At 40.9% G+C, this 21,514-nt stretch overlaps 1 protein-coding gene and 1 long non-coding RNA gene across 2 annotated transcripts in view; one reads left to right on the top strand and one right to left on the bottom strand.

Annotated features, from left to right (window-relative positions):
- The window catches only part of FAM107B (family with sequence similarity 107 member B), a 215,851-nt gene that overhangs the window by 74,829 nt on the left and 119,508 nt on the right, over nucleotides 1–21,514 (top strand). The gene's annotated exons all lie outside the window — the stretch shown is intronic.
- The window catches only part of LOC132538932 (uncharacterized), a 59,147-nt gene continuing 40,910 nt past the window's right edge, over nucleotides 3,278–21,514 (bottom strand). Inside the window, exons 3-4 of the long non-coding RNA XR_009550254.1 lie at nucleotides 11,660–11,833; nucleotides 3,278–3,550 (exon numbers count right to left, since the gene is read on the bottom strand). This is a non-coding gene — a long non-coding RNA (uncharacterized LOC132538932). The remainder of the gene's footprint in view (nucleotides 3,551–11,659; nucleotides 11,834–21,514) is intronic.

Below are 21,514 nucleotides of genomic sequence, written 5' to 3'. Positions count from 1 at the left end.
AAAGTCCGATTAAAAATCTATAAGCTAGGGGCCATGCAGTAGTGCAGTGGGTTAAGTGCACATGGTGCAAAGCACAAGGACCAGCTCAAGGATCCAGTGAAGCAGGTCTGCAGGTGTCTATCTGTCATCCTCTCCTCCCTTGATTTCTCTCTGTCCTATCTAACAATTATAGCAACAAGGGCAACAAAGTGGGAAAAATGGCTTCCAGGAGTAGTGAATTTGTAGTGCAAGCACAAGCACCAAGCCCCAGGAACAACTCTGGAGGCAATAAATAAATAAATAAATAAATAAATAAATAAATAAAACTATAAACCCTATTACTTTGTGATTAGATTGTATGATTTTAACAACCTTTATTTTGTCTAAGAATAAATGAGGAAATGCTTTTCTACTTGGGAAAGGGTGATAACCTCCCTCTCTTTCTAGCAGACTGACACTACATGCTTTCTTTTCTTTCCTTTTGTTTTCTTTTTCTCTCTCTTTTTTCTTTTTGCCTCCAGGGTTATTGCTGGGGCTTGGTGCCTGCACTGTGAATCCAAGATAGAGAAACAGACAGAAAGATAAACACCTGCTGGTGGGGAGCCAGAGACCTGAACCAGGATCCTTGCATAGATCCTTACCTTTCATACTATGTGTGCTTAACCCGGTGCACCACTGCCCGGCCCCCACTACATGCTTTCTATTTACCTAGTTTTAATGAGTAAAATTACAATGAATATCAGTAGTTTCTCTCCTCCTCTTTATCCTCCTTTCTCTCCCCCGCCCCAGGAGATAAACAGAGGGACTTGATCACCAAGCCACTTCACATCCCAATTTTTATTCATATTTTCACACAGAGAGACCTAAACACCTCTCTGCCACTTGTGGAGCATCATCCAAAGATCTGTAGGTTCTGTATTCACTCTAAACTTGAGTTTCTGTGTTAAGAATGTAATGTTAGATGTTAAATTTACTCAATATTGATGCATTTTACAAACTATTTGTGTGCATTGGTCTTCTGTTTTTGGATTTGGGTTCACACTGGAACTAACAGAGTTGGCCTTTCCTGGTTCTCAAGCTCACAGACTCAGTCTGAAACATCTCGGGGTTTCCAGCTTATTAACTACAGATCTCAGGGCAGCTTGGTTATCTCTTAACAGTGTGAGCCAGTTAGTTATAATATGTCTTCCATACACACACACACACACACACACATCTCGTTTTTTGTTTCTCTGGAAAATCTAGATTAATACAGATTTGGGGACCAAGAGGGGGAAACTCAGATCCTCACATACCAAGACAGGTACTCTACTGATGAGTACCTCCACAGCCCAAGAGAATTGTTGTTATTATTATTATTACTATCACTATTATTACTACTGCCAGGGCTTCAAATATACACAATTTTGCTGCTTCTGGAAGACTCGACCCCCCTTTTCCAAGTAGAGTATGAGAGATAGAGAAGGAGAGAGAGGGCAAGAGTGAAGGAGAGACAACACAGCACCACTCTATCATGTATGACTTTTCCCCTTTGCATGGCACTCCCATGTGCTTCCAGGGATTCAAAATATGGTCTTCAAGCATGTTAAAGTGTATGCTCCACTGGGTGGGCTACCTCTTACCCCTCTAAGAGAATTATTCTTAAGAAATGGATTGCAGTCTCCAAAATCTCAGGTTCAACCCCTAGCACCACCATTAGCTAGAACTGAGCAGAGCTCTGGGAAAAAAACAAAGATCACAGGGGTCAGGTGGTAGCACAGTGAGTTAAGTGCACATGGCATGAAGCACAAGGACTGGCTTAAGGATCCTGGTTCGAGCTTCTGGCTCCCCACCTGCAGGGGGGTCACTTCATGGGCAGTGAAGCAGGTCTGCAGGTGTCTATCTTTCTCTCTCCCTCTCTGTCTTTTCCTCTTCTCTCCATTTCTCTCTGTCGTATCCAACAATGACAACAATAATAATAACCACAACAATGATAAAACAACAAGGGCAACAAAAAGGGAAAGCAATGGCCCCCAGGAGCAGTGGATTAGTGGTGCAGGCACCGAGCCTCAGCAATAACCCTGGAGGAAAATAAACTAAAATAAAATAAAGATCACATCCTTTTTAATATTTATTTTAGGGGATAGGGTGTTTTTCTTCATTTGTTTGTTTTTTAATGTTGGTGTCCTGAAAAAAGTGTGTTCGCTTGATCTTGCCATTTTTCTTGTCCATGGTTTGCTCTAGAAGCAGACCAAGTATGTTCAGAAACAACTTACCAATGAACTTCAGATTCAAGAAGCCTTTGTGCCATTCTTATTGTTAGATCTTACTCCACTTGTGATGACTGGGCCCTAGATTGCAGAACTTGGAATACAATTAAGGAGGATGCCATAAGCTGAGGTCATTTTCTGAGACTTTAAGGATCTCATAAGAACTTTTTTTGTGTGTTGCTAGAGGTCACCCAGAGTTAAGAAGGGCCCAGCACACTTTCAGGGCTGGCTGTGTTGTTTCTACTGTGTCAAGTTTTCATTTCCTGTGGTCTTATTTCTTCAAGGTAAAATACTGAACCTCCAGTGGTTAAAACTCTTGAACTAAAAATAAATGCAACAAGGAAAAACATGTATGTATTTTTGTAACACTTAAGGGGAAATGAGAACAGGTTTTACTGAACAGTGGTTTAAGAGACAACGTGGTTGCTGGTTGTGAGGCTGGCTTGGCAGAAGACTGAGGATGCACAGGGCTCAGGGACCCAGGAGATTACTTGAGACCCATTTTTTATAAAGTGTTTGCTTTACTTTGACGTCAGAGTAGAATGATAAAAAGAGGTTTCTGCCTCAACCAACTATCTCAGACATACTCTATGTTTTGGCAGTAAAATTACTTATCTTCCATATGGATTCCTCCAAGATTCTAGGCAAAGGACAAATAGAAAACCATTCAGGAGGTCAGGAGATAGCTTATTCAGTAAAGCACATACTTTTCAGTGTGCAAGGCCCTGGGTTCAAACCCTGGTACCACATGGAAGCACCATGGTCAGCATGGGGGTGAGGGTGGGAAAGGGGGGGGAACCATGGGGAGTGGAACAGTGCTATGATGTCTCTTTTCTCTTGTTCTTATCTTCTATTCCTCTCTTTATAAATAAAAATAATGGAAAATTGGGTCCTAGGGGTCATTCATTAATCAGTGCAGCTCACTGAGGATAAGTTCATTCCTTACACTGCATTAAAAAATTTTTTTTTTAATTTATAAAATGGAAACACTGACAAGACCATAGGATAAGAAGGGTATAATTCCACAAAATTCCCACCACCAGAACTCTGTATTCCATCCCCTCCCTTGAAAGCTTTCCTATTCTTTATCCCACTGGGAGTATGGACCCAGGATCATTATGGGTTGCAGAAGGTAGGGTTAGCTTCTGTAATGGCTTCTCCGCTGAACATGGGTGTTGGCAGGTTGATCCATACTCCCAGCCTGTCTCTGTCTTTCCCTAGTGGAGTAGGGGCCTGAGGAGGCGGGGCTTCAGGACACATTGGTGGGGTTGTCTGCACAGGGAAGTCAGGTTGGCATCATGGTTGCATCTGGAACCTGGTGGCTGAAAAAGAGTTAAGATATAAAGCAGAACAAATTGTTGACTAATTATGAACCTAAAGGCAATAATATTGCAGATGAAGATTTGGGGGTCTCCATTTTGGAAAAAGTGAGTAGGTCCATTCTAGGTATATTCCAAAAGGCCCATGACTTCACTAGTTTTTGTCTGAGTCTGACAGCTAACATGCAGGTGGACCCAAGATATTGTCTGGGGAAATGGTGTCATAGTTGGAAAAAAGGACTAGAAAGCTGGATCAGAGAAGAGAGTACTTACCAAATATGGGGAAAGTATATCAGTAGTGTTGATTGTAAACCCCACTGATTTGATCTGGAGCTCATATTCAGCATAGGAGCCTATGTAATCTCTGCATCCCTGTAGGTCTGAGCTTGCATTCTGTGGGACAGTCCCGACCATAATTGATCCACATTGAGGGCAAGGCCCTGTAGGGGCCCACAAAGGTACCCATCATGTTGTTCCTGTTAGAGATGACCAGTGACTATGAAGAGAGGGATCTATTAGAAGTCTAGGCCTATCATGTCTGTCCCCACATTAAATTTTTCAAAGAGAAGGAAGATGGGCTGATAAAACAGTTCACTTGGATAGTGCACAGCTTTGCCATGTGCAGGTTTGAGTCTAGGCCCTGTTGTACTGAAGGAAGCTTCAGTGCTGCGATCTCTTTCATACTCTCTATGTCACTTTGTCATGATCTTAAAAAAAATTAAAAAGAAGAATAAGGAAGGGAGGGAGGGAAAATGTGAGGAAGGGAGACAGGCAGGGAGGAAGAGTGGGGGGAAGGAAAGAAAGAAAGCAGACAGGCAGGCAGGCAAGCATTCAGTAGGAGGTTAGAAAAAAAAATGCTGGGCTGAGGCAGTGGCTCACTAGGTCCAATCCCTGACTCTGTGACAGAGCTACACTCTGGTCTCTCTCTTTTATTAAATACATACATACATTTGGGAGGGTGGTTAAAAGAGGGATGTACTGCTCCCTTATCCTGAGTTTACTTTCTTTCCAAACCTCTGACTGGGGACAGATGGCCTGAGGGTTCTGGGAAACCATTTACAAGAGAAAGAGCTACTGGGCATGTAGGTGTCCCTAAGACCGTTTCTGGAATTTAGCTCTTATAGTGTCATTTCAGTCTAAGGATTCCAACATTGTATCTATTTCAAATCATAGTGATTGGATTCTCTTTTCATGTACATTCTCCCCAAGCAGTGACAGCAGCAATATGTTTATTGTTGGAGGTTTGTCACAGGATCAAAGACCTGTGATAATTTTATGTCTCATTATAAGGTTTATTTTTTCATTTTTATGACAGAGAGAGATTGGAGCACCACTGAACTCTAGCATATGCTGTTTTAGGGGTCAATTCCTCAGCTCTGAGATATGCTTCTTATTTCAAGAACTAAAGATACCACTTGACAAGAGACTCTGACATATATTCATAAAGAAGTTTCTAGAATTTACTTACAAATCCTGCTTTAACTACATAAGTAGGATAAAGCTGGAGATATATATATATATATTTAAATTTTGTAACTAGAAGTCCAGTGCACTATCCATTGCACCACAGAGCCACCTTTAAATTTTGTTCACCTGTTATATCAGTTGGACCTGCCCTAGAATGGGAGGTGTTTTGTTGGTGACAGGGATTGGGGGGGTGTTGGGAGGAGGCTTAATGATGGGCAGTTAAGTAGGAGGTATTAATTTTAGCAGAAAACAGCAAAGATCTGCTTTAGTGTTTGAAGGAAATGGTGACATTTTAAAGGAATTTTTCTTTAAAAAATTATTTTATGCAAGAGACACCACAAAACCACTGAGCTCTGGCATATGGCAGTGCTGGGGTAGAGCTTGGGGCTTCAGTCATTCACGCCCTGTGCTCTCTCTGAACTCTCTCCCTGACCCAAGGGTGACTTCTTGATCTGTCTGTCTACACTGTTTCATCTGCTCCCAGCTTACTGTCATTTTGCCTCAGGAGCTGTTAAGACAAATAGAAGCAGATTTCCATGTCCTCAACATGCTCCTCAGAAAAATCTGTTAAGGGATCTCAGCACTGGAGGCTCTAAAACCACAGCATCCATCCTCCTTGAGGTCACCTCAGAGCAAGTTCTGCTCTTATTCTTCTTTCCACAGGTGAAGAGCAGAATGTCTTCAGTTGGTGAAATCCAGAACTTATTGTTTGTAAATGGGGAAACACAGAAATACAAGTAAGTGCTTGTCTTAGCCCCTGTGTTCAGGACATACCTTGTTGGTATACTGGGCACCTGTGGCTACAGCAGGAGCTACAGTGTACCTGTGAGTGTGTGGTGTTGGTACTGTGCCCACACACCCAGGAGACACCTTGGTAGCTTGATTGCATTCTCCTCCCCATCTGACCCTTTGTCCTCTAATCACAGTGGAAACAGAGGTCCAGGGCTTTCCAGAAGTTTATCCAGGACAGAAAGTGACCTGGTTACTGGGAATGAGATTTTCCATGTGTGGGGGTCAGGTAGTGGCACACATGGTTAAGCGCACATGCTATAGTGTACAAGGACCCAACTTCAAGCCCTGGTCCCCACCTGGAAGGGGAAAGCTTCATGATTTGTGAAGCAGGGATGCAGGTGTCTATTTATCTATCTCCGCTTCCCATCTCAATTTATCTGCCCCCCCAAATAAATATTTTTTAAAAAGTATACTTGAAAGATTTCCCTTGTGGTAAGACTGGAAGTGTCTAATTTGCAGGGCTGGTGTTCAGTTCATCATGCAGAGTGAGAACATACTAGTGAAAGGTTCTGGATTTGAGCCTTGGCACCGGGGAACTTTGGCCTTGGCTGGTGTAGTGGTGTTGCGTCTCTCCCTCAGTCTGTGTCTCTTTTCACCTCCTTCCTCCCCCTTTCCCTTCTTCCTCTGTCTCTCTTTCTATATAGTAAAGAAAAATCTGTGCATGGGTTGCCATTCAGATTTGTTAAACATGTGTGAAACCCTGGGTTTGCTACAGAAAGTGAGGGGGGAAAATTGTGTATGTTTGTACCACAAGATGTGTGTGTGTGAGCGTAGTTTTTTGTTTGTTTGTTTTTTTGTTTTACCAGAGCACTGCTCAGCTCTGGTTTATGGTGGTGCAGAGGATTGAATCTGGGACTTTGGATCCTCAGGCATGAGTCTTTTTGTAGAACCGTAATGTTTTCTCCCCTGAAAGATGTGTTTTAATATGATTCCATTTTACTTTATAATTTTTTTTTTGATTTGCTGAAAATTCTCTAGGGCTTTTGCAAAAGATCCTAAGGAAAGATTGTGAAGGTGATATTAATATACAAAAACAGCACCTGCACTCAATCAAATTTTGAATTGTCTTCAAATGTTTCTATTGAAGGAGTATCTCTCTCCCTACTTCCCATTCTCACCCCCGCCTAAATAAAAACCTAGACACGAATGAGAAGATGGAACTCGTGCTGTAAGTGTATTTGTTGCCCTCAAGCCTCCCTCCTTGCAGTTCTCTGGAGAGAATGGAAGTCCATCATTTAGGCATGTCAGCTGATTATTGCCTGTAATACCCTTAGGAGAGAAAATAGGATGTTTGTGAATTTTAAAGATGGCAGTCATTATCATTGTCCTCTGTTCCCATGAGTCCCTGAAAACATGTGAATGAAGTAGGAAATAGGGTCTAGAGGCCCCCTGAGAAGCAGCTTCCTTTATTTCTTTTTCAAAATCCACACTCCTCTTCAGTGTGGTAACCATACCTGACAATAGACTAGGTGTTCCCAACAGATCAGCCACTGCTTCAGAAATTGTGTAGAGGAGGGCCAAGACAACTGAAAGGATCAGCCGACACTTGTCCAAAGCTGTCTGTGGGCTGTTGGTGGTATAATAGTTAACATAGCTGCCTTCCAGCAAGGGTGTGCACAGCACTTTAGGTGACATTGAAAGCTTGCTAACTGTATCTAGAGAGGAGTGTGTGGGGGTGAGTGGGGGGGGGAGTCCTATGCTGATGCCCCACCCCCCAGTGTGATGGTTTGGGGAATGTGGCTTTAGGGAGGTCATTGTATTTACACAAGAGGTTATGAGGGTGTGGCCCTCCTGCTGAAAGTAGAAACTTTGTAAAAGTTTGATCTTGGTTTTACCCCACCCAGAGCAGAGAGGGTGCAACCTTGTAAGTCAGGAAGGGATACATCAGCAGAGTGCTTGACCATACTTTGCAGGCACACTAATGTCAGATTTTTCTACTATAGAGCTGTAAGAAAAGCAAAAGAAAAGGCAAGCAAGCAAAGCAAGCAAGCCAGAAAGAGCTCACTGGGTAGTGTATGTGTCTTACCATATAACACTGGTACCACGTAGGAGTTTCACGGTGGCAACAGGGGAAGCTCAAGAACTGTGATATTTTTAACTCTCTTTGTCTTTGAGTGTGTGTGTGTGGGGGGAAATGGCCTGGAAGTAGAGAAGTCTTACAGGTATGAGGCCCTAACTCTGAAAAAGACAATGAAATACAGCAGTAAATGTTAGTGAGGTCTTTATAGTAGTGATGTATGCCAGAGTGTTGCTATGTAGGTCATGTACCACACAAATATTGAGAAAACAGTAATTCTGAAACCCCACAAAGTGATTTTTACTGCTCGTGAATGATGCTACAGCAGGGCAAAATGAGCTTGGAGTTGTGTTTTGTTTGGCCCACCTTCTTTAAAAACATATAAAAAATTAGTGGCTAATGTTTAAAAACTGGAACGTATCATGTACACATCTCTATTCCAATTAATCTTGAGAAATTATAATTGGATAAGCCAGTCATGCACTCATTCCTTAGTGGTAGTGAAATAAAATAAAATAATTTATCAGTTAAATTGCATCTTTTAGAAATTTCCTCCATCCTGCCTGAGGACAAGGAAAAGGTATGATGATGATGATGATGATGATGATGATGATGTGTGTGTATGTGTATGTGTGTGTGTGGGGGGTGTCATTACTATGGCAACGGGCAGGCAATTCAGACTTAGGCTGGTGAGGACTCACTTTGCCCTGTGTTCTCACACAGTTCTCAGAAGCTCCTGCAGTTTTATTTTCATGCTTTAGGTTCTGAGATGATAAACATATTTGCAATTAAGGAGGGTACCCCCAGGAAATGGAACCACTTGGTGGATGGGTGTGGCTTCCCACTAGAAATAAACTTCCTGTTCCTGCATCTTAAAATTTTGAAGAAAAGGGGCTCTGGAGGACTCTATAAAAGCTACCTGGTCCTAAGCTACTCTTTCTGGTCTCTCCTTTGGGGGAACTGAGTCACTCTGTCTGCCCAAAGAGGTAACAGTGAACAACTTATTTCTTCCTTTTTTTCTTTTACTATTAATTTTTAAAATTGATTTATAATAGGGTAAGATTTTAGGAGTGCCAACTTGAATACCTGAGAGGCCCTGGATACTGCAGATTCAATTCCTAGCAATACCTTATGCTAGAGCAGAGCAGTGCTCTGGTCTCTCTTACTCTCCTTTCTCATTCTTTCTTTAAAAAAAAAAAAAAAAGAATCTTAAAAAGGTTTTTGGGCTACAGAGACAATATAACGGTTATGCAAAAGACTCATGCCTGAGGCTCTGAGGTCCCAGGTTCAATCCCCAGCACCACCATAAGTGAGAGCTGAGCAGTGTTATGGTCTCTATCTCAATCACTTTCTCACTCATTAAAATAAATACATATTAAGAGCCAAGCAGTAGCACACTTGGTTGAGCTCACACATCACCATGGACAAGGACCCAAGTTTAAGATCCTGGTCCCCACATGGGGGAGGGAGGAAAGGTTCACAAGTGGTGAAACAGGGCTGCAGGCTTCTCTCCTTACCTCCACCCTGCCCTCCCTTCAACTTCTCTCTGTCCTATCAAATAAAAGGAAAACATAATGGAAACAATGGCTGCTGGGAACAGTAGATTCGTAGTGCAGGCACTGAGCATCAGCAATAACCCTGGCGATAATTTAAAAAATCATATTAAAAAAGATTTTAGTAGTACAGTTTTATACACACACACGTATGGCTACGACTTATCACACCCAACACCAAAAGTTTCCTCTTCCAATCACCTCACTTACCTTGTTCAACCCCTCTGATAGCCACCATAGTATTCATAGTCTAAGAATCAGGTCGATTATTACTATATTTGCAAATTTTTTTTTAAGTTTTTAAATTCCACATTTGAGTGAAATCCTCCAATAGTTATCTTTAATTTTTTTTAAAGACTCAATTATTTTTAACACACACAGAACAAGATCAGAGCACCACTCACCTCGGGCATATGACATTGCCTGGGTATTGAACCTGAGGCCTCTGAAACCTCAGGCAAGCAAGTCAGGTGCTCTAATATTGAGTTATCTCTCTGAACCTTCACTTCTTGATTTATTTCACCTGGCACAAATCACCTTCAGTTCCATCCGTTTTGAAAGGGTGTCTGTTTCTGCTCTTACTCAGCAAGAGTGTAGTAAATTTCCCTATGTGTGCATTTTGCTTTCCTGGCTGTCTGCCTAACACCTTTTAGACAAAAGATTTTGATCAAGCATGACTCCAATGTGTATAGTAATCATGGAAAATTCCAACTTTTATGCACAAGGAGAAACTGACAAGAGGGACAAACTGCCCTGGACATTTTCTGAGTCACAGAAACAGAATAGATCAAAGACTCAAAAAGCCAGGGTTCCTTGGCCAAAGCTTGATTCTAGTATTTGGCTTCAATTGTATAAATACTGTGTCATACTGAGCTCATTGAGTCATAGGGTCCTGTGGTAGTTTAGCACTTCTTCCCTTCATGCTAGCTCAGAGGTAGGGCCTGAGGTGTTCTTTCTTGATTTTGAATTTAGCACAAGCCAGTGACTGCTGTTAACTGAAAAAAGAAAGCAAACCTGTTTTTTTTGTTTTTTTTTTGCCTCCAGGGTTATTGCTGGGGTTTGGTGGCTGCACTATGAATCCACTGCTCCTGGAGGCCATTTTTCCCATTTTGTTGCCCTTGTTATTACCCTTGTTGTCTTTGCTATTGTTGGACAGGACAGAGAGAAATTGAGAGAGGAGGGGAGACAGAGAGGGGGAGAGAAAGACATACCTGTAGACCTGCTTCACCGCTTGATAACAGTTCTCACATTGCTCTGAGAGAATTGATCCATATACTATGTTCTGGTGTAGAGATTTTAAGCACTGTGTGAATATGAGAGAAGGTTGTAACCCATTTCTCAGGAATTCTACAAAATGATTGCAGTTAGGTAGTATTATTCATGATTCAGTGTTGTCTCTGCAAGAGTTTTATTTATTTTCCTCTCTAGCTTGCTAATCCATTCTTGTAGAATCTGGGGGTTGGTCATTATTAATTGGCTTTTTTTTTTTTTTATGAATTGGCTTTCCATGCATCCTTGATGGCTGATGAAGATCTTATCTCAAGCTTCTTCACAGAGTCAGGAGGCTGGGAATGTGACCTCTTCACATTACCAGATTAATCAAGCTCTGACTTTTTAAATATTTTTTTTACAATTTTTTATTAAGGGATTAATGGTTTACAGTTAACAGTAAAATACAGTAGTTAGTACATGTATAAGATTTCTCATTTTTCCACATAACAATTTAACCCCCTGTAGGCCCTCCTCTGCCATCATGTTCCAGGACCTGAACCTCCCACCCCCACCCCAGAGTCTTTTACTTTGGTACAATATGCCAAACCCAGTCCAGGTTCTGCTTTGTTTTTTCTTATTTTTCAGCTTCTCTGGTTTTAACTATTAGTGTTTTGAAACTACTAGACAAGGCTGTGGGATAAGAGGGGTACAATTCACACAGCTCCCACTACCAGCATGTCATATCCCATCCCCTCCACTGGTAGCTTCCCCCCGCTCCTCTCCTTATCCCTTGGGGAATAGGGACCAAAGATCTCTATAAGGGCACAGAAGGTGGGAGGTCTACCTTCTACAATTGCTTCTCTGCTGGACATGGGCATTGACAGATTCATACATACCCCCAGCCTGTCTCTGCCTTTCCCTAACTGGGGCAGGGCTCCGGGAAGGTGGGGTTCCAGGACACATTGGTGAAATCGTCTATCCAGAGAAGGCAGGTTGGTGTCACAGTAGTATTTTTCAACTTCTGTCTCTGAGTGAGATCATCCCATATTCATCCTTCTCTTTCTGACTTACCTCACTTAACATGGTTCCTTCAAGCTCCATCTAAGATGAGGTGAAGGAAGTGAAATCACTCTAATAGCAAGCTCTGAGCTCTGACTCTTCTTTTTTTTTTTTTTTTTTTTTGCCTCCAGGGTTATCACTGGGCTTCGGTGCGGCCATCTTTTTATTTTTCCATTGCTGTTGTTGCTGAGGAGGGGAAGAAAAAAAGGGGAGAGAAAGATAGACATCAGCTGATAGATATAGACACCTGCAGACCTGTTTCACTGCTTGTGAAGCGATCCCCCTGCAGGTGGGGAGCTGGGGACTGGAACTTTGTACGGATTCTTCACACTACGTGCACTTAACTCAGTGTGCTACAACCGGCCCCCAAGTTCTGACTTTTGACTCACACTTATGTCCAAGAAAGATGTTGGTTTCAATTTTAATTTATATGGGCAAGTTACAGTTTCTTTATGCTGTCCTCAATCTCAAATTTCTGTTCCCAGGAATTTGCACTTTCCCATTTCTCTTGTGTCTGAACTCTGTTCATGGCTGTTATAAGTAGGGTCATAGTCATTAATTCCTTCCAGAAAATTGAATGACTTAAAGAGAATGCACAATTTCATATTTTCCTTCAGATTTCTTCACATTTCTCTGCTCTGTAGCATGCTTAACTCATGGGCTGAATCTTAGGTCAGCCTGGCCCAGCTACCATTTCTTATTTGAGCCCATACAGATTACATGATATCAGTTGCTTTGTTCAAACAACTGAGCACAAAATATCTGTGAATGATAATTGTATTGATATTCTGGCAATCACACTAGCTAACATTTAATAAGCAGTTATCATGCATTAGGTACCATGCTAAGTGCTTTTCATGGAGTTCTGATTTAATACTTTTAACAGACCTGTGAATTAAGGACTGTATTAGTTCCATTTTGCAAGTAAGCAAACTCAAGCTTTAAAAAGTTATCCCAGTCCAGGCCCAGCTGAGTCCAAAGTTCTATTCTCTTATCCATTTTAGCAGCTCTGCAAAAGGCTAAATGTCTCCCAACAAAGTTGAGGATCTCTGAGCAGCAACATACCAAGAGGGCTGGCTTTACATACTTATGGTTTGAGCAAGTTTATCAGTTAAAGAATCTTACCTCTGGTGCCTTTAAGAAAGGCCAATTCTCCTGATTTTCTGTCAGAAGGGAGAGTGATTTTGGAATTTGCCTAAGGCACCCAGATTCCTGCTTTGATTAGATGATGTAAGTAAATGAGTCTTCTCCTTTTCCCCCTTCTCTTTTTTTTTTCCCAGTATCTAGTTGAATGTCTGTGTTCTAAATCTCATAAATTCAAAAGAAATAAACTTTTACTCAAATTTGACTTTTTTCCATCTGTACAATTTATTTTAATCAATTATTTACATAGATATAGATAGTTGTAAAATTAGCCCATATCTGTGACCATGGGCGAATTACAGTAGTTTCCAATGGAGGGGGTAGAGACACAGAACTTTTGTGGTGGAAAACATATAGAATTATACCCCTAATTATTTTACAATTTTATAAATCAATAATAAAAAACACATTAACAAAAAAATCATACTGAGGATACAAGCCAGGGAAAGCACTTAAGCCCAGGAACAACTTCACATTGCTCTGAGAGAACTGATCCAAATGATCAGATCCTGGTGTGGAGATTTCATTCACTGTGTATAAATGAGAAGAGGTCACAGTGAATATTTTTTAGGAATTCCAGAAAGTAACATGAGTCAGACAGTATGTCTCCTATCCTGATGTTATCTATATGTTGAGTCAACCATCAAGGTCATAAATTTTTTTCTATTTACCCTGTTAACTGGTTCTTCTGAGAACTGGGGTCATTTAGGAGTTTTGGAGTGTTGTCTCTTCACAAATGCAGACCAGATGAGTTCTGACTTTTAACTCACACATGTCCAAGAAAGATTGTGGTTTTTGGTTGATACTTTGTATGTTTCATGGCCCCTTAAACAGGAGCCAGGGAATATGGCAGAATTTTAATCATTTATTTATTTATTGTTTTTAGGCAGGGTTTTATTTACAATATTTTTCATATTTTATTTATTTTTAATGAGAGAAATACAAAGAGAGAGAGAAAGAGATAGAGGAGCACTGCTCAGCTCAGGTTTATGGTGATGCTAGGGACTAAATCTGGGACTTAAGAAGCTCAAACATGAAAGTTTTTTGCATAACATTATGCTACCTCCCCAACCCTAGGGTTTCTTTTTTAAAAGACTTTATTTCTGTAGTGCACTTTTAGGTGTGCAACAAAATTGAGACCCCCTCCCCACACACAAGTGCTGCTCCTCCCACCATCACTTACCAGAACTTATAGTTCTTGAACCTGCCTTCCTTGACACACCACCATCACCCAAAATCCATCACTGACATTAGGGTTTGTTCTTGGTGGTGTGTATTCTGTGCTTTGGACAATCAGATGATGACACACATCATTATAATATCATAGAGAATATTTTCCTTCCCTTAAAGATTCTGTATTCTGTATGTTCTTTCCTCCCCACCCAGTACCAGAAAATGAGTGATCTCTTTATTGTTTCCTTGGTGTTGTCTTATCCAGAATCTTATATCATTAGAATCAGTAAATAACCTTTTAATATAGATTTTTTCACTTAGTAACATACATTGGAGCTCTCATTGCTTGATTATTTGTTTTTAGTACTTAATATTCTTTTCTCTGGCTATAATCACATTTTTTTTCTTTTTTTTATTGGGGAATTAATGTTTTACATTCAACAGTAAGTACAATAGTTTGTACATGCATAACATTCCCCAGTTTCCCATATAACAATACAACCCCCACTAGGTCCTCTGAATCCTTCTTGGACCTGTATTCTCCCCACCCACCGACCCCAGAGTCTTGTACTTTGGTGTGATACGCCAATTCCATTTCAGGCTCTACTTATGTTTTCTTTTCTGATCTTGTTTTTCAACTTCGGCCTGAGAGTGAGATCATCCCATAGTCATCCTTCTGTTTCTGACTTATTTCACTCAACATGATTTTTTCAAGGTCCATCCAAGATCAGCTGAAAACAGTGAAGTCACCATTTTTTACAGCTGAGTAGTATTCCATTATGTATATATACCACAACTTGCTCAGCCACTCATCTGTGGTTGGACACCTGGGTTGCTTCCAGGTTTTGGCTATTACAAATTGTGCTGCCAAGAACATATGTGTACACAGATCTTTTTGGATGGATATGTTGGGTTCCTTAGGATATATCCCCAGGAGAGGAATTGCAGGACCATAGGGTAGGTCCATTTCTATCCTTCTGAGAGTTCTCCAGACTGTTCTCCACAGAGGTTGGAGCAATTTACATTCCCACCAGCAGTGTAGGAGGGTTCCTTTGACCCCACACCCTCTCCAGCATTTGCTGCTGTTACCTTTTCTGATGTATGACATTCTCACAGGAGTGAAGTGGTATCTCATTGTTGTCTTTATTTGCATATCTCTGACAATCAGAGACTTGGAGCATTTTTTCATGTTTCCCCGCCTTTTGGATCTCTTCTGTGGTGAATATTCTGTCCATGTCCTCCCCCCATTTGTGGATGGGGTTATTTGTTGTCTTGTTGTTGAGTTTGGCAAGCTCTTTATATATGTTGGTTATTAAACTCTTGTCTGATGTATGGCATGTAAAGATCTTCTCCCATTCTGTGAGGGGTCTCTTGATTTGGGTAGTGGTTTCTTTTGCTGTGAAGAAGCTTTTTAATTTGATGTAGTCCCATAGGTTTATACTTGCCTTAGTCTTCTTTGTAATTGGATTCATTTCATTGAAGATGTCTTTAAAATGTATGCGGAAAAGAGTTATGCCAATATTTTCTTCTAAGTATCTGATAGTTTGTGGTCTAACATCCAAGTCCTTGATCCACTTGGAATTTACTTTTGTATTTGGTGGTTCAGTTTCATTCTTCTGCATGTTTCAACCCATTGTTTCCAACACCATTTGTTGAAGAGACTCTGCTTTCCCCATTTAATAGTCTGAGCCCCTTTGTCAAAGATTAGATGTCCATAGGTGTGGGAGCTCATATAATCACATTTCATTTACACTAATTCACCTGATCAAGGACATTATTTGGATAGTTATAAATAAGATTGCTATAACCATCTGTATTAAGATTTTTGTGTGGACAGTGTTGGTGGATAGGTTTTCACCCTGTTGGGTAAATATCAAGGTACTCAATTGCTAGATTGCATGGTGTATGTTTAGCTTTGTAAGAAATTTCCTGTCTTCAAAAATGACTAGATCATTTTGTTTCCCTTGCTGTTATTTGGTATTTTTCATATTATGGATGTTGCCTATTGTAGAAGGTATGTAATGGCATCTCATTGTTGTTTAGCTAACTTTTTCTTATTGTTGTCACAGGGACTTTACCACTCAAAACCAACTATTTCAGAGAGAGAGATGGAGACACAACAGCACTGAAGTTTCCTTCAATGTAGGAGTGGCTTGGGCTCAAACTTGGGTGTTTGCATGACCAAGTAAATGCACTATCTAAGTGAGTTATCTTGCCAGCCTAAATTAATTAACTTTTTGTGAAAGAAACCAGGGCATCTCTCTAGCATATGTGGTGTTCAGGACTGAACCCAAGATACCATGTTTGTAAAGCATGTACCTTACCTGTTCAGTCATCTTCCTGGTCATCTCATTATTATTTCATGACTGTGGCTTTTTTTTTTTTTTTTGCTTCCAGGGTTATTGTTGCTGGGGCTCAGTGCCTGCACCATAAATCCCCTGCTCCTGGAGGCTAATTTTTCCCCTTTTGTTACCCTTGTTGTTTTATCCTTGTGGTTATTATTATTGTTGTTGTTATTAACTGTGGTTTTTAAAAAATAACATTTTAGTTTTTACTCATAGAAATTCATAAGAATTTTGTCTGGTAGTAAATTGCAAAAAGCTAATTTAATGTTAAGTGGGAAACTAGGATGTAAAATTGCTTTCTCATTACAGCCACAGAACACAAAAACTGATGCCCCACTTTACAAAATGGGGGCAGAACACAGCAATGCTCCCCTTAGTTATTTATCTTCATTCCCCATGTAGACTTCTTTGATGTCCAAAAATGAAAAAAAGACAAACCATAAGAAACTGTACACTTTATATTGATACCACTGTTGTTTTGAATCAGACTGACCTCACTTTCTTGTGTTTCTCTTACAAACCAGAAAAATTACTCTTATTTATTCTATTCATTTAGTTATTTTTATGAAAGAGAAGAAAAAGAAGGAGGAGGAGAAAGGGAAGAGATGGTGAGGGGGAGGGGGAGAGGAGGGCCAAGTGATGCTGCACCAGGTTGAGTGCATGCTACAATGTACAAGACCTGGGTTCAACCCCCTAGTCCCTACCTACAGGGGGAAAGCTTCACAGGTGGTGAAGCAGTGCTTCTCTGTCTCCTTCTCTATCTCCCCCTTCCTCCTAATTTCTGGCAATCTCTTTTTCATTTATTTATTGGATAGAGACAGCCAGAAATCAAGAAGAAGGAGACGCACCTATAGACCTGCTTCACCTGTCACAAAGATTTCCCTCTGCAGGTGAGGACTGGGTGCTCAAACCCAGATCCTTACATATTGTAACGTGTGCTCAACCAGGTGCACCATACCCGGCCCCAATTTCTGGCTATTTCTATCCAATAAATAAAGATAAAAAATTTAAAAAAGAAACTGAGAGGGAAAGATAGGGAGGGAGGAGAGAGGTGGGAAAGGGGGGAGAGGGAGAGGGAGAGGGGCATGGGAGGGGGGGAGGGAGGGAGAGAGAGACCCACAGCACTGCTCTCCTTTTGTAAAACGTGGTGCTGGGTATTGAATGTCGGGTCTTGAGGCATCGTTGTGTCCTCTATCACTGAGTTACCCCTTTAGCAAGAGCAGGAAGCTTCTTGAAGGGAGGGTTTTATCTGTGTGTCTTTGCCTATATTCTAGCAGTACACACAATGGACAAATCCTTAGCTAATCTTTGTAAACTAGTTGAACCCAATACCACTTGGGGCACTAAGCATCAGGTGCCATATTGGATGCTATAGGTGTCTGAAATTGAATTAATTATGTGTCTGCTCAAGGTACTGATAATAAAATGGTAAACAGAGAGACTATGTGTGTGTCCAATTGTCATTTTTTACAGCTGATAAGCTGACACACTTGGGTAGACACAAGAGGGGATAAAGCTGACCCTTTGCCTGGCTAGATAAAAACATGTATGCTCACTGTGTGTTCTTTCCCAGCATCCTCTAAACTTCAGGGTCTGATAGAGAAGAGGGGCCTCCCTGGTGTTGCCATGACATTGAGCTTTGAGAGCCACTTCCTTTCCTCCTGAGCCCAAGAAAGATGAATCTAACCATTTCTGAATAGCTGGGGTGAGCTGTATACAACACAGAGGAGGTGGTTCCCTAGCAACAGGGGTTTCTGAAAGCCTCTCCACTCTCAGTGCTATCCCTAAGCTTTGTTTTCTTCCCTCCATGTCACTGTCAGCAGAGAGTGATCACACCTGCTCTAAGTCTGGTCAGAGAAACCCCAGCCCGAATCCTCCAAGATTCGTGTTCCTTTTTCTGGTCGCTCTTCCTCTTGAGTCCAGGGGCCCATTTTGCTCCTGGTGACACCATAATTACCTCAGATCACACTTCCTGTATTTTTACGTTATTCTGATATTTACCAGGATTGGAAAATATTGAGATGAGCTTTTAACAACAATACTAAGTTTTACACATTTTTTAAAGGTGTTTTCAAAGATCCTTGAGTGGTCTGGGAAGTGGTGCAGTGGGTAAAGCATTAGATTCTTAAGCATGAGGTTCTAAGTTTGATCCCCAGCAGCACATGTACCAGAGTGATATCTGGTTCTCTCTCTCTCTCTTTCAATTAAATAAATAAATAGATAAATAAATCTTTTTTTTTAAAAGATCTCTTGAGAGACCCTGAGTTTGAGCTACAGCACCACATGGGAGCAACACACAGGAACTCCATGGATGGTGGAGCAGTGCTATGATATCTCTCCTTTCTGTCTCTATAACTGCTCACTTTCAAAAAACAAGAAAATTGAAATAGGGAAGTTGATCAGCATTGCTGTGCATGTGTAAGACCCCAACCTCACCCCCTGAGCCCCCCCAAAATGTGGATAGTTCACCAGGTAGAGCACATGCTTGACTTGCCTTGCACATGGCCCAAGCTGAAGATCTGATACCACATGTGAGGGCCACATACTAGCAGAACCTCCAGTACTGTGTTATCCCTTCATCTTTCTCTGTCTAGTTAAATGAAAAGAAATTGTCCTGGGAGTAGTAAAATTGCACATGCACAGGCCCCTATATCCACCAAAAAGTCAATTTTATAGATCATATAGCACATAGCTCTAAGCTATATTCAGGATTACTGAACAGAAATGCCTGTTTCATATTCAAACCATACTCTGTATGAAGCAGTGATCCTAGATGGTTAGATGGTTAGACAGCTTTTTTAAAAGATCTATTTAATTTTATGAAAAAGAAAGAGAGAGAAGAGCACCACTCAGTTCTGACATATGATAGTACCAGGACTGAACCTGGGATCTTTAGGCTCTCAGGCTTGTAACTCTTATGCTCAAATACTGAGCTATCTTCCCAGCTGTGGGTATACATTTTTTCCAACAAGTCAACTGGTGTCAATTGGTAGCATTACTATCTGCCATGATAGCATGCACTCAATTATAATTGAGTTTAAGAACTCCTAAGATCCCTGTCCATAACTTCTGAAATATTTTCATATGTTTGGAAAATGAACAGGTGAACTAAGGAGAACAACAATATACTTTAGTATACTTCTAAAGTGTAAGATAAATTGATGTTCTCCAGAAAGGAAAAGAGAAAGTTACATTGGGACAAAGAAGACACATGTAAGACACATATAAGGAAGGATAGAATTGGATAGTACTGGGATTAATGTAGTGTAGACACATGTTGATTTTCATTGATGCACACCAGAAGCACATACTGCCATTCAATAAGTAAATTGGGGGTCAAGAGATAGGTTACTTGGCAGAATGCACACTTTACCATGCATGAGGCCCCAAGTTCAGTCCCTCCTCCACAATATGGGAGCACTATACAAAAGAAAAGATTCATGAAATTCTTTCCCTTTCTCCGCCTTTCTCTCTCTGCCTCTCACCCTTTATCTGGAAGAAAAGGAGACAAAAAGAGCCCAGCAGTAGAGATGGAATTGTGCAGGTGAGAAGACCTGGTGGCGATAAAAAAAAAAAGGAAAATAAAAATGGGATCACAACAAGCATTTTCATCTGCTCATTCATTTAATTACCAGACACTTGGACCTAAGTGTCTCTTATGTGGCTGAGACATGATGCGTCTTGTGGGAACAGTATGAAAGACTTACTCTGAACTGTAGGATAGTCTCAGTTTGAATGAGGATGTAAGATATATACCTTCATGATTATCAAGCAAGATCATAACCTGAACAAAAATTAATCATGGGAGCCGGACGGTAGTGCAGCAGGTTAAGCTCACATGGCGTGAAGCACGAGGACTACCTCAAGAATCCTGGTTTGAGCCCCTGACTCCCCCCCACCTGCAGGGGGGTTGCTTCACAGGTAGTGAAGCAGGTCTGCAGGTGTCTATCTTTCTCTCCCCCTCTCTGTCTTCCCCTCTACTCACGATTTATCTCTGTCATATCCAACAACAACGACAGCAATAACAACAACGATAAACAACAAGGGCAACAAAAAGGGAAAAATGGCCTCCAGGAGCAGTGGATTCGTAGTGTCAGCACTGAGCCCTAGGGATAACCCCGGAAGCAAAAATAAATAAATAAATAAATAATCAATCAAAACCAATAAAAAACTAATCATGCAATTATAGGACTTTCATCACCTCTTTCTTTTTTAAAAATTTTTTTTACATTTATTTATTTTCCCTTTTGTTGCCCTTGTTGTTTATCATTGTTGTTGTTATTGCTGTCATTGTTGTTGGATAAGACAGAGAGAAATAGAGAGAGGAGGGAAAGACAGAGAAGGTGAGAAAGATAGACACCTGCAGACCTGCTTCACCGCTTGTGAAGTGACTCCCTTGTAGGTGGGGAGCCGGGGGCTCGAAATGGGATTCTTATGCCAGTCCTTGTGCTTTGCGCCACCTGTGCTTAACCAGCTGAGCTATGCCCAACTCCCTCATCACCTCTTTCAATGAGAGGGTGATGGTGGAACTAGTGAACCCACATATCTGTTTCTCTGCAGATGAACAGAGGATTTGGTTTCTAAGATTCATCTAGTTCTTTTTACTAATCTCACATTCATTAAATCAACAGATTGAAATAGTGCAATCTCCTATGTCATGATATTCTATTCACATCAAATTGGGCTATTTTAATCAATGTAAGAGCTCCACATATATCAATTGAAGAGACATAAAGCAGAAAACAGGAAGATAATTTAGCTAGGATTTGGGGAAAGTTAAAAAATAAACTCTAGCTTAGGGGGAATTTGAATGACCAGTTTTTCTTATTTTCTTCCCAGGCATTATTTCCTCTAGTAAATGAGAATGGAAGAAAAATGTGTCTCAGATGCCAAACCCTTGGGGAGCTAACCTCTAGAGTTAATAGCCATATCCACTCCCCATCCCCAAGGCCAAAGACTGTAACCATGATCATGGCCATGGTCATGGTTAACCAGAAAAAATGAGTTGTAAATCAGTGGAGAGGAGGGAAACCTCAATCCAAATCAGACAGATGTGGTGTGCTTTTCTCAAGTCTCACAGCTGAGATTAAACTGGCCAGAAATCAAAAGCTCATTCGTAATATCCAGGTGACAGATGTTGGGGGTCATTTCAGATTTACTGAAATAGCCAATGCCTTCTGTGAACTTGACACCTATTAAAAATTTA

Source organism: Erinaceus europaeus, chromosome 6 (genome assembly GCF_950295315.1).
Source record: "Erinaceus europaeus chromosome 6, mEriEur2.1, whole genome shotgun sequence".
NCBI classification, from domain to species: Eukaryota; Metazoa; Chordata; class Mammalia; order Eulipotyphla; family Erinaceidae; genus Erinaceus; species Erinaceus europaeus.
This window is presented reverse-complemented; position numbering and strand designations above follow the sequence as displayed.